The following is a 12,256-nucleotide window of genomic DNA, read 5'->3' on the forward strand; positions in this document are numbered from 1 at the left end:
ATTTATCATACTTATTATTGTTTAATATGTACGTTAAAAATGTTCCCAATTTTTTTAATTTTATTATTTAATCATGACAACATGGATTAACCCATTTAACCTAAAATGATTTAATTTCTTATCACCACCTAGATGAAAACACTATTTTTGCTAGGCAGATTTTAAAAGTATATGCTTTTATGTTATTGGAATTATTGATTTATTAAGTATGGATTTAATTAATAGAACTTAATGATGAGAACAAACAAAAAATGACTTAAATATATGATTCAATGAATATGAATGTAAGTTAATAACTTAATTTTGGATTTAATGAGAGAGAATTGAATGCATTGATATTGATGTAGCACAATCCGATCACTCCTAGCTGGCGCTTGCGTGGCTCCTGAGAGGTACCTGAGACGAGAGGAAAAATGAACTCCCGAGGGGTTTCTCGACGGGAATGCTCCGATGCTTAAGTTAGTATTGTGTGCAAGAAGCGAAAGGAGAACGAAGGCTAAGAGTGAGGATAGTGCGTTATCACTATGTTCAGGAGATCGAAGATTCAAGAAGCAGTTTTCCTTCTATCCTGAGGGCTTTTATAGGAACATTCACATTAGGTCGGACATAACCGCCACTGGGCTCCTGCCATGGCCGTTACTTGCCAGGGCTGTGCAGGTGGCCGTTGTGGTGTACGCTTCGCCCAAATGAGTGACATGTTTCCAAAGTGGCAGGCACGCCTTTGCCTGTCGAGAAACGTGGACGCAGACTGTCGAAAGGACTGGGACTGCGCCGTCAGTAGAGGATATGGCGCAGTTTGACCGGTACGGTCTGTCAGTCGGAAGCTTCCTGGAGGGCGCTAGTGCAGCTCGTTCACGAGCTATCTCGTAGCGAATTGGGAACACTCCAGGATTACCCTTAGTGAAATTGGTCCTCGGAATGACTTGTCTGTTAGGGAGCTCGGGCGAGCTAATAACTTTAGCTCGCGAGCTACACTTGCCTCGGAGCATCTCTTCGAAGATAGCACGGGGAACCCGGGGTTTGCCTTGCGGCGGACTCCTCCCCTCATGTACTGTAACGTAACGGGCTGCTTCGTGGGCTTGTCACTTGGTCGTTCCGGGCTCCTACGCTAGGCTGTCGCTCATGCTAAGTCGACCTCTGCATGTCACCGTTTCATAGGTTGGGTCAAATCATCCTTCATCAATTGTCCCCCACTCCTCGAGCTAAGAGTACCGCCTTAGCGCGGGGAGTTTATGAAGTGCGATGGACTGATTTGACCGAAATTCAAACTTGATTGACTGCCCTCATTAAATGCATTTGCGGGAATCAAGAGATTTTCTGACTTTTCGAATTCCGAAAGCGTGCTGAGGTGGCCTTTAACTCCGAACGTCATGCGGCTGCGACTACCTTAACTATGGAAGACGTGCCGCCAATCGCCTTCGATTTTCAGAAGGCGTGCGGTCAGGGCGCCCGTAGATCGTTGAATTTGCTTTGATTCGGGCCGTCAATTTGAAAGGGTGGAGACTATAAATAGGGGGCCCCCTTAGGCTCTACTTTCTCCCATGCCATTTTGGTGTCTTTGGATTCTGAGGTTGCGCACTTCACCTAGTCTACCCGAGTTCCTCAGTTTGCTCCGTTTCGTCTACTCTGGTGAGTCCCAATTGCCGTCAGCCATGTCTGGGTACCCATATCATACCTATCACAGGGGCGATAGCTAGGATGATGATGCTCCCTCGAGCTCGGGGGGTGTCTGGGAGTAGATCCCGGAGGCTCAGGAGGCCTCTGGCGACATGGCGTCTACTTCTAGGGAGAGGGAGCCTGATACCTTTGGCCCTTCCTTAATGACAGCGGAGAGACTCAGGTCTCTGATCCGTTACTTTCGCCTCCCTGGGGACCTGGTTTACAACCTCCCTATTGGTAACTTCCATTGGGAGCATGGTCCCAATGACATAGTAATCTTTCAGGAACAACTCAAGGCTGGCTTGCGTCTCCCCCTGCACCCCTTGATAGTGGAGGTGTTAAATCACTTCAACGTCACTATTGACCAGCTTCATCCCAATGCCATTCGAAACATGGTTGGGACTATATCCCTATGTCACGAGTACTGCCTTCCTTTGGACCTTGATATTTTTGTCTCTAACCTTTCTATAAAGAACGCTGCTCCTGGGGTTCCTCCGGAGAGACGCTTTTATTACCTCTCTCCCCGCCGCGACTATAAGCTCTTGTACGAGCTGCCGAATAAGATTCCCGCTTGGAAGTGGGATTACTTTGTGGTCCGTAACCCCGAGGGGTGGCCCTTCCCCACTGCTTGGAGGGGCGCCATCCAGGACCCCGGGGCCGAGCTGGACCCTAAGATTCGGAAAACGATGCTGTCCTGGGCGTTGGTAGGCTTCCTTTGCTCGGACTACTTGACCGAGGAGAAGCTCGTGCAGGTAGGCTTGAGCCTGGGAAGGTTGGCCTTTTATGTCGCGTAGTGCCTTGTGACTATTGTGTACACGTGTATTTTGTTTCTTGTCGGACTAAGATCTTGTGGTCTTTTGGCAACCACCATGTCCAGTGCCGATTCACGCCGCTTTCTCTCGGGCAGCCAGAGGCACCATGCGAAGAGGACGCGCCCCGACCGGACCCCTCCTTCGGGATGTACTGAGTTTGGGTCTGCCGAGCCGGTCCTACCCTCTCCTCCGCCCGAGGTTCCGATGCCCCCTCCTGAGGGGGCTAGTGGGATTAACCCTGGGGTAAACGAGCTCCCTTAGCCGAGGGAGGCCCCCTATAATCCCCTTCAGCCCCGTCCTTACCCCCGGTTCCCAATGGGAAACTGGGAAGGGGTAAATGATTATTTGGTGGCTCACCGGAGGAGTCGAAAGGCAATCACTAATGACAAGATCGCTCAGTGGGGAAACATGGAGCCTGGGGATCTCTCCGCATTCGCCTCTGCCCATTGCATGGTGGTAAGTGACCTTTTTCCCTTTTTCTCTCTTGTTTTGCCCTTTTCTGCTGTCTTCTGATCTTCTTTTCCGTCGGCAGGTGAATTCCGCCATCCATGCCATGGCTCTCCAGACGCGCATCCATCACGTCGACGCCCTCGACCAGCGGGCTACCAACCAGAAGCTCTAGGGTGAGCTCGACCGGATCCGGGGCGAGCTCCACCACACCCGCAAGGGGAGCGAGTCTCAGGAGCTGCTCGTCCACGACCAGGAGGCTCAAATCGCCCGACTTACTAAAGAGAGCGCACGTTACAGGGAGGAATCGTCGAGGATGGCGGTGGAGAGGGAGCTCCTCAGGCAGCAGGTGCGGGACTTGGAGTCCACCCTTCTAAATCAGACTCAAAACTTTGATCAGATGGTGGAGGCTGAGCGAGAGAAAGCGGTATGGGATTTTAAAGATTCCTAGGAATTTCAGGACCTCCAGGCAGAGTATGGTTTGGGTTCGTATCGCTCGGGGTTTAAGCTCTGCCGGTGGCTGGTTCGGAAGAAGTTCTTCGGACTCAACCTCAACGGCATTACTACGAAAGGTCTGTCTCCTGAGACAGCGGACCAAGCGGATGAAGAGGAGCCTGGCTCTCTAGAGGATGAGGAGGCGAATCCTTGAGGCGGCGTTTCTCTGGGCTTCTGGTGGCTTCCGGGTGCTGTAAACCCGGTCTTTCACAAGTCTTTGGTTGAGCGGTTGTGCCCTGTGATAATCAAACCTTTCCTGAGCAGTTTAGCTCGGTTACCGCACTTGTTATTTTTCTTCTTTTTTTTTTGTTTTTTTGAAGTGACAATGAAAGTTCTTTCCTTCTTCTGAGTATGATGAACTCCCTTTATTTTTGCTAAAGCGATCTCATCATTTGAGCTATTAAAGCTGCATGCCCGAAGTAGGACTCTTCGGTAGTCGTTATCCCGATTTGTCCTTTAACGTTTAAGGCCTCTATGGTATACCACAAAGTGATTACCATGTATGCCCGAACTATGCATTGGTTGGTTATTCCTCAGTTCAACCAACGTATTGAGATGAGCTATGCTTCGTAGGGTTTAAACCCGAGCTGCTTACGCCTTTGATATTTCATACCTTGCCTTCGCCATTGAAGTGGCTAAGTCTTTCTTCATGCCGAGGTCTTTGTTGGCTCGGTGTTTTGGCCCTTGGGCTGAAGGAGTGGCTCGTGGCCCACTCTCGGAGTCTGCCCATGCCATAGAGGCGACTGGGTCCTATTGTGCCGAGGTCATATTAGCTCGGTATTCTGGCCCTTAGGATTTGGGAGTGGCTCGTGGTCTACTCGATTCTTACAGATAGTATTGTCTTAGGTTGACAATATTCCATGCCCGAGGTACTTGTTTCCCTTCGAGGGTCTCGAGCTCGTAAGTTCCTTCCCCGAGCACTCGCTTCACTCGGTAGGGACCTTCCCAGTTGGACCCGAGCTTACCAGTGCCGGGCTCAGGTACCATAACTTTACGAAGGACCAGGTCGCCAACGCGGAGGTTCCGCCTCCTGACCCAAGCGTTATAGTACCGAGCTACTCTCTGCTGGTATGTTGCGGTCCTGATGTACCCGAGGTTCCTTACTTCGTCGAGTAGATCGAGGTTGGTACGTAGCTTGTCTTCGTTTGTCTGATCATTGTATGCTTCTAATCGTAGCGTAGGTACTTCGATCTCTACAGGGATTACGGATTCAGTGCTGTAGGTGAGATTGAAGGGTGTTTCTCCCATGGCAGTCTTCTCCGTGGTCCGGTACGCCCACAGAACACTGGGTAGTTCGTCTGCCCACAATCATTTAGCTCGGTCCAACCGTGCCTTTAATCCGTGGAGGATGGCTCTGTTCGTGACTTCTGCCTGACCGTTTGCTTGAGGGTGTGCGACTGAAGTAAAGTTCTGTTGGATTCCCATGTCTTGGCACCGGTCTTGGAATTTAATGTCCTCGAACTGCTTGCCGTTGTCAGAAATCAATACCCGAGGTAACCCGAAACGGCACACGATGTTCTTCCAAAAGAAGTTTTGGACATTCCGGTTGTGATCGTTACAAGGGGTTTAGCTTCTACCCACTTGGTGAAGTAGTCCACTGCTACTACTAAGAACTTCCTCCCACCCGTTGCTGGCGGGAATGGCCCGAGTAGATCGATGCCCCATTGTGCAAAGGGCCACGAGCTGGTGAGATACTTGAGGTTGGCAGCAGGTTGGTGGTGAATATTGGCATGCCTCTGGCATTTGTCGCATTTTCTATCAAGCTCAATAGCATTTGCTTTCATTGTTGGCCAATAATACCCCTGTCGAAGTGCCTTCTGGGCGAGGGCTTTGCCCCCCAAGTGTCCGCCGCACAACCCCTAATGAGTGTCGCGGTGTACGAGCTCGGCTTCGGTGGGTCGCAAGCAACGCAGGTAGGGGAGCGTGTAAGATCTCCGGTATAGCCGTTCATCTATCATGACGTATTTGGCTACCTGGCGCTGTACCCTTCTGGCTACATTGCGATCTGCAAGGAGGGTCCCGTGTAGCAAGAAGGTCGCGAGTGGATCAATCCAGCTTGGCTCTGCTTGAACGATGAGAGCGACCTCCTCTGCCCCCCCCCCCCGAGAATGCTAGGCCGAGGCAAGTCCTCTATGTACACGGTTCTCATGGTGATGTCGTTAGTGCTGGCTAACTTGGACAGGGCATTGGCCTCAGCGTTCTCCGACCTAGGGATTTGTCTGATGAAGTGTGACTGGAAGTCGAGTAGGGCTTCTTTGACTTTGGTTAAGTAGGCTACCATGGTCGGCTCGCGAGCTTCATATTCGCCAATGACCTGGTTGACCACGAGTTGGGAGTCGCTGCAGATCACGATGTGCTTGGCTTTTACTTCTCTGGCTAAGGCTTGTCCAGCTATCAACGCCTCGTACTCCGCTTCATTGTTAGATGCCACGAACTCGAAGCGTAGCGCGTACTCCAGTTTTGTGCCACTTGGGTCGTGCAGGACTATTTCGGCCCCGCTGCCCTGTTGGTTCGTGGAGCCATCTACATGAAGGATCCATGGATCCTCATCCCAGCTCGCGCTTGGCCTAGCTAGGAGAGATGCCACACTGGCTGCTACCTCATGGGGCTCAGACTGAACCAGCTTGGGAGCTTCGAGCTCACCCGAACTGGGGACCTCGCGCTCGACCGACCTAGGAGCTTCGGAGCTGAACGTGCACTCGACAATGAAATTTGCTAAGGCTTGGGCCTTAATGGAAGTTCGTGGCTTGTACTGGAGGTCATATTCGCTGAGCTCAATGGCCCACTTTGTCAACCGACCAGAGACCTCGAGCTTAAGCAATACTTGCCTCAGAGGTTTTCCAGTGAGGACGATAACAGTATGAGCTTGGAAGTATGGGCAGAGCTTCTGAACTGCGATTATCAGTGTGTATGCTAGCTTTTCCATCTCCGAGTATCTCGTTTCTACTCCCTACAATACTTTACTAACATAATAGATGGGTCGTTGGACCCGATCTACTTCCTTTATTAGTACCGAACTGACCACTTCGTCGCTCGCCGAGAGGTATAGTTCTAAAACATCGCCCTCCTCGGGCCGGGTTAAGGTCGGCACACTAGTGAGGTATTTCTTGAGCTCGTCGAATGCGAGCTGGCAGTCTTGGGTCCACTTGAACCCTTTGCTCTTAATTGCCTTAAAGAACGGCAGACAACAGTCCACCGATTTAGACACGAAGCGGCTCGGGGCGGCTATGCGGCCATTCATCCTCTGAACCTCCTTCAGCTTCCGGGGTGGTCTCATATCTAAAATGGCCTTAACTTTATCCGGGTTGGCCTCTATGTCGCGCCGATTAACGATGTATCCTAAGAACTTGCCCGAGGTCACACCAAACACACACTTGTTTGGGTTCAGTCTCATATTAAACTTACGTAGAATTTCGAAAACAGAATGCAAATCTTGTATTAATTCATGTGAGAATTGAGTTTTGACGACCATGTCATCTACATAGCATTCTACTTTTCTGCCAATTAACGGTGCAAACAACTTATTTACAAGCCTTTGAAAGGTTGCCCCTACGTTTTTCAACCCGAAGGGCATAACCTTGTAACAGTATAGGCCGAATTCTGTGATGAAGGCAGTCTTTTCTTCGTCCGCTGGGTCCATCTTGATTTGGTTATAGTCCGAATAGGCGTTCAAGAAACTTAGCAACTCGTGCCCTGAGGTTGTGTCCACCAATTGGTCAATTCTGGGGAGCGGGAAGCAGTTTTTTGGGCAAGCCCGGTTCAGGTTGGTGTAGTCGACGCGCATGCGCCACTTGCCATTGGGCTTCTTTACTAGGACGGGGTTGGCTACCCAACTCGGGTAGTGGACTTCTCTTATGAAGTCAGCTGCGAGGAGCTTCTCGACCTCCTCGTCGACCGCTTTCCACCGCTCCGGGGCTAGGTTGCGTTTCTTCTATCTAACGGACCTAACTACAGGATTAGTGTTCAGCTTGTGAGTTATGAGTTCGGGGTCTATATCGGGCATCTCTGCCGCGGACCATGCAAAAATATCTAAATTTTGAAGTAAGAAGCTTGCCAGTTCGGATCGTAGGGGCTCTTGGATGGAGGCACGGATCTAAAGCGTTCGAGCTGGGTCTACTGCTGAGGTCGGGACCGCGACTGTTTCTTCTATGGGAGCGGCTCGCTCTTCGCCTTGCTCCGTGGGTCACTCCAATTCGAGGTCGTCGGCCACCTTGGTTTTCCCCTTCAGGGCGGCAACATAGCACTTGCGGGACTCGAGCTGGTCGCCCCGTACTACTCCAACACCGAAGTCTGTCAGGAACTTCATAGCCAAATGGTAAGTGGAGACCACCGCCCGTAGAACATGGGTGGTCGGTCAACCTATTATGGCATTGTAGGGGGAGGGGTTCGCTATCACCAGGAAGTTGTGTTCGAATCTGACCACACAAGGCCATGTGCCAATTTCTACAGGTACTATTACTTTCCCAAGGGGACGAACTTCTTCTCCGCTGAAACCCACTAAAGGGGTGTCTGTAGGCTTCAGGTCGCTTCTCTGCAACTGAAGCTGGTCGAACGCAACTTTGAAAAGGATGTCGGCTGAGCTGCCTGAGTCCACGAGTACGCGCCTGACCTCGAAGTCGTTGATTCTTAGCTTTATTATGAGCACATCATCATGGGGGTAGTGGACCCCCCCTCGCACATCATCTTCTGTAGAGAAAATTGGGTCCTCCATCTTCGGCCGCTTTGGGGGGTTCTGCTCTTCCCGGGTGGCCTCACGAACTGACGTCCGAGCTGCTGCTGTAGTGCAACCCGCAACGATCGAACCTCCCACTATCATGTGGATGGTCCCCCGAGCTGGCCTCTCCTCTGGAGGTTGCATCTGCGGTTGTTCGGTCAGCTTGCTGTTGGACTCGGGAGCATCTTTACCGTGCTCCCCTTGCCGACCTGCTCTATTACTATTGTTATTATTATTTTGTACAAAGTTTCTCAAATATCCGCGATGGATGAACTCCTCTATCTCGTCGCAGAGGTTTTTACAACTCTCGGTACTGTGACCATGATCTTTGTGAAAACTGCAATACGGACTCTTATTTCTTTCATTGGGATTCCCCCTCAGACGGGGTGGCCACTTCACGTACGGGGCGTCCTTGCTTGCCATCAGAATTTCGGTCTGCTTCGCATTCGGTGGGGTGTAATCAGTTTGGTCCACTACAGGAGCTCGGAACAATTGACCCAACTTTTCCCCCTAAATTGTTTGCTTTTTCCTTCGGCTGTCCCCATGACTGGAAGGCTCTCCTTCTCTCTTTCTTTTTTCGGGTGCGCCCTTGCCCTTTTGGTTGATCTCCTCTTCGGTGGCTATGAACTTGTCCGCAAGTTTCAGAAACTCGGTTATGGTCGTGGGTTGGTTGGCGACCATGTGCCATTTGAACTCTTTGTGCGTCACGCTCTTCTTGGCTGCTGCAAGGCATACAGCAGGGTCCAGGCGCGATATCTGCATACAAGCATCGTTGAACCGCTTGATATAGCCCCAAATGGACTCTCCCTCTCTTTGCACTATGTTGAGGAGGCTTTCTTCAGTTCGTGGGCACCGTTTTGTTGGTGACGAAGTGAGATGTGAAGGCTTGAGCGAACTGCGCCCAACTTCTTATCGACCCGGGTGCCAAGTTCCAGTAACACGTGCGGGCTGCTCCCCTAAAAGTAGTGGAGAAGGCCACACACATGCACGACTCATTGGCTCGCACCAGGTGCATCTGTCACTGAAAGGCATCTATGTGATCATTCAGGTCGAACGACCCGTCATACTTGTCAAGAGGGGAGAGATTGAAGTCCTTGGGCATTAGGATTGCCAGGAGTTCTGAAGACAAGGGGGACGGAACCGAGAGGAGGGTAGCTTTGACTTCGGCCGAGCTTACCTCTTCTTTTCCCATGAGCTCGGGCAAATCGCGGGTGATAGATCGGCGAGCTCGGCGGCGGCATCTCTGCTTCTTGGTGGGCTCGGCGTTCGTGCTGCTCACCTTTACGCTGTCCGGAATGGTTTGTGCAGGGAGTAGCCCGGTCTGCTGGTGATGGCTGCGGACAGAGGGGTCTCGCTTGGAGTCTGTTGCCAGGATCTTGAACCGGTTTTCAAGGATCGGGGTTCCAAACTTCGACTATCGAGGTGACGTAGACCTGCCAAGTTGGGGTCCTCCCGACCTGTCCACTCGCGGCGAGATCGGGGTAGCCGGTCTCTCCCGTTTGCCTCGGGGGGAGGCCTGAATTTTTGGGAGATTTTGGGGGGCCTTTCCTTGGCCGGAGGGGCGCTCGTTCTGGCGGCGAGACTTGTCTTGCTGCGAGGTTGGGTGCTGAGGCGGGAGCTGAGGCTGAAGTTGAAGCAGCTGGGGGAACTGCTGATACTGATATTGATACTGGGAGACCTGGTGCAGTACGTGTTGTTGATAGAGCTGAAGTTGTTGAAACTGTTGCATTTGAGCTTGCATGGCCCTCATGCACTGCATCAAGTCCTCCAGCTAGTTCGTGCTGGCCGCTGGGGGCACGACCGAAGGTTCGGTGAACGCCGTTCTGACTATAGCAGGGAGTGGGGCGATGACGGGTGCCATTGTGAGAGGCACATTCAAGCTGGGGATTTTGTCCGCTGAAAGGGGGACGGTGAACTGTCCGATACAGACAGTAGGAAGCTGGGGTCATTCCCTGGAGTTATCCATTTCCGTTCTTCGTCCAACGTTGCTAGAGGAAGCCATGAGAGTTGGATTGTTTCAAGGAGGGAAAGAACCAAAAGAGTTTAGAGAGAAAGGCCTTTTGAAGCGTTTCCCATAGACGGTGCCAAATGATATAGCACAATCCGGTCACTCCTAGCTGGCGCTCGCATGGCTCCTGAGAGGTACATGAGACGAGAGGAAAAAGGAAGAACTCCCGAGGGGTTTCCCGATGGGAACGCTCTGATTCTTAAGTTAGTATTGTGTGCAAGAAGCGAAAGGAGAACGAAGGCTAAGAGTGAGGATAGTGCGTTATCACTATGTTCAGGAGATCGAAGATTCAAGAAGCAGTTTTCCTTCTGCCGTGAGGGCTTTTATAGGAATATTCACATTAGGTCGGACATAACCACCACTGGGCTCCTGCCACGGCCGTTACTTGACAGGGCTGCGTAGGTGGCCGTTGTGGTGTACGCTTCGCTTGGATGAGTGACACGTTTCCAAAGTGGCAGGCACGCCTTTGCCTGTCGAGAGATGTGGACGCAGACTGTCGAAAGGACTGGGACTGCACCGTCAGCAAAGGATATGGCACAGTCTGACTGGTACGGTCTGTTAGTTGGAAGCTTCCTGGAGGGCACTAGTGTGGCTCGTTCGCGAGCTATCTCGTGGCGAACTGGGAACACTCCAGGATTACCCTCAGTGAAATTGGTCCTCGGAATGACTTGTCTGTTAGGGAGCTCGGGCGAGCTAATAACTTTAGCTCGCGAGCTACAGTTGCCTCGGAGCATCTCTTCGAAGATAGCATGGGGAACCCGGGGTTTGCCTTGCGGCAGACTCCTCCCCTCGTGTACTATAACGTAGCGGACTGCTTCGTGGGCTCGTCTCTTGGTCGTTCCGGGCTCCTACGCTAGGCTGTCGCTCATGCTAAGTCGGCGTCTACGTGTCACCGTCATAGGTTGGGTCAAATCATCCTTCATCAGATATCTTTAAATTACTTCTTTAACTCATTTAATATCAAGAACCGATTACCCTATTTGCCCTCATTTTTTATCAATAAATTTAAATATAGAGGGGTAGCTTTTGTCCTCAGAAAATTCTAGAAATATTCTTAAGGCCATTTGTGCTTTTTAAAGTAGTATTAGATTACAAAAAAAGATACAAAACTCCATTCTTTTTGCTCAATATTTGTAAAACAAATCAATAGAAAAAATTTTATTTAACAATTAACATTCCCATTTAATGCTTGTTAGGGAAAATACACAAAAATCCCTCTTTTTGTTCAATAATCAAAAAACAAACCAAGGTAATTGTTGAAACCTCCCTTGTTGTTTTTGACTGTTGCCCAAACCTCCCCTAAAGTTTGGAAATTGCAATCACCTCCCCTAAACTTCTTGACACAATTAAAAGTAGACCCCTTTTGTATAATCCTCTAATAAGAGGTATGAAAATATCCAAAATACCCATATAATTATTATTGAGACTGATTTATACACAAACAATATAAATGTTATGAACAACAACAACAAAAAAAAAGAGTTTAAAGTTGCATTTTACCTTTGAGCAATTGATATGAAGGGCAAATTTGGAAAATATATAAATTCCGAAAAAGAGATTAGAAGGTATTTGGGTAGTGATTGATATGAAGAAAAAATTTGGAAAATAAATATTTTGGTAAAAAATAACTGATGAGGGCAGATTTGGCCCTCCATTGACATCGTGACATGTGGGCATCTTAGAATAGCTGGATGACACCTCGACACCGTGTAGGCGATGATTTGCCTTAGCTGAAATCTGACCTGGCGGCCTACCTCCACCGACAACCTGACAACCTACCTCTGTCGACCTGGCGACCTACCTCCACCGACTAACTGGAGTCCTAGTTGGCAACCTCATTTACAACTTGGGTACATCGGTAAGGCGGCTAGGAATACCTTGTCCAGGGCAGACCTGTGGTACCTCGTCGTTATTGGTCTAAGTGGCCTTAGCACGAGGAGAGACCTCCTCCCTTGAGGACTTGTTGACTCAACTAAGGTCCAGATGGCGACTTGCAAGACATGTTCGCCGACCTCCTCTGCGTGTGAATCCCATCGCTCCCAGGTCTTCTAGAAGTCAGTTCTTGCACCAAATGCTTCGGAGGCACAAAGCTTGGTCTACGTGTGCCACTACCTCTGAGTG

This window comes from Nelumbo nucifera, chromosome 1, assembly GCF_055504915.1.
Source record: "Nelumbo nucifera cultivar China Antique chromosome 1, China Antique-T2T, whole genome shotgun sequence".
NCBI classification, from domain to species: Eukaryota; Viridiplantae; Streptophyta; class Magnoliopsida; order Proteales; family Nelumbonaceae; genus Nelumbo; species Nelumbo nucifera.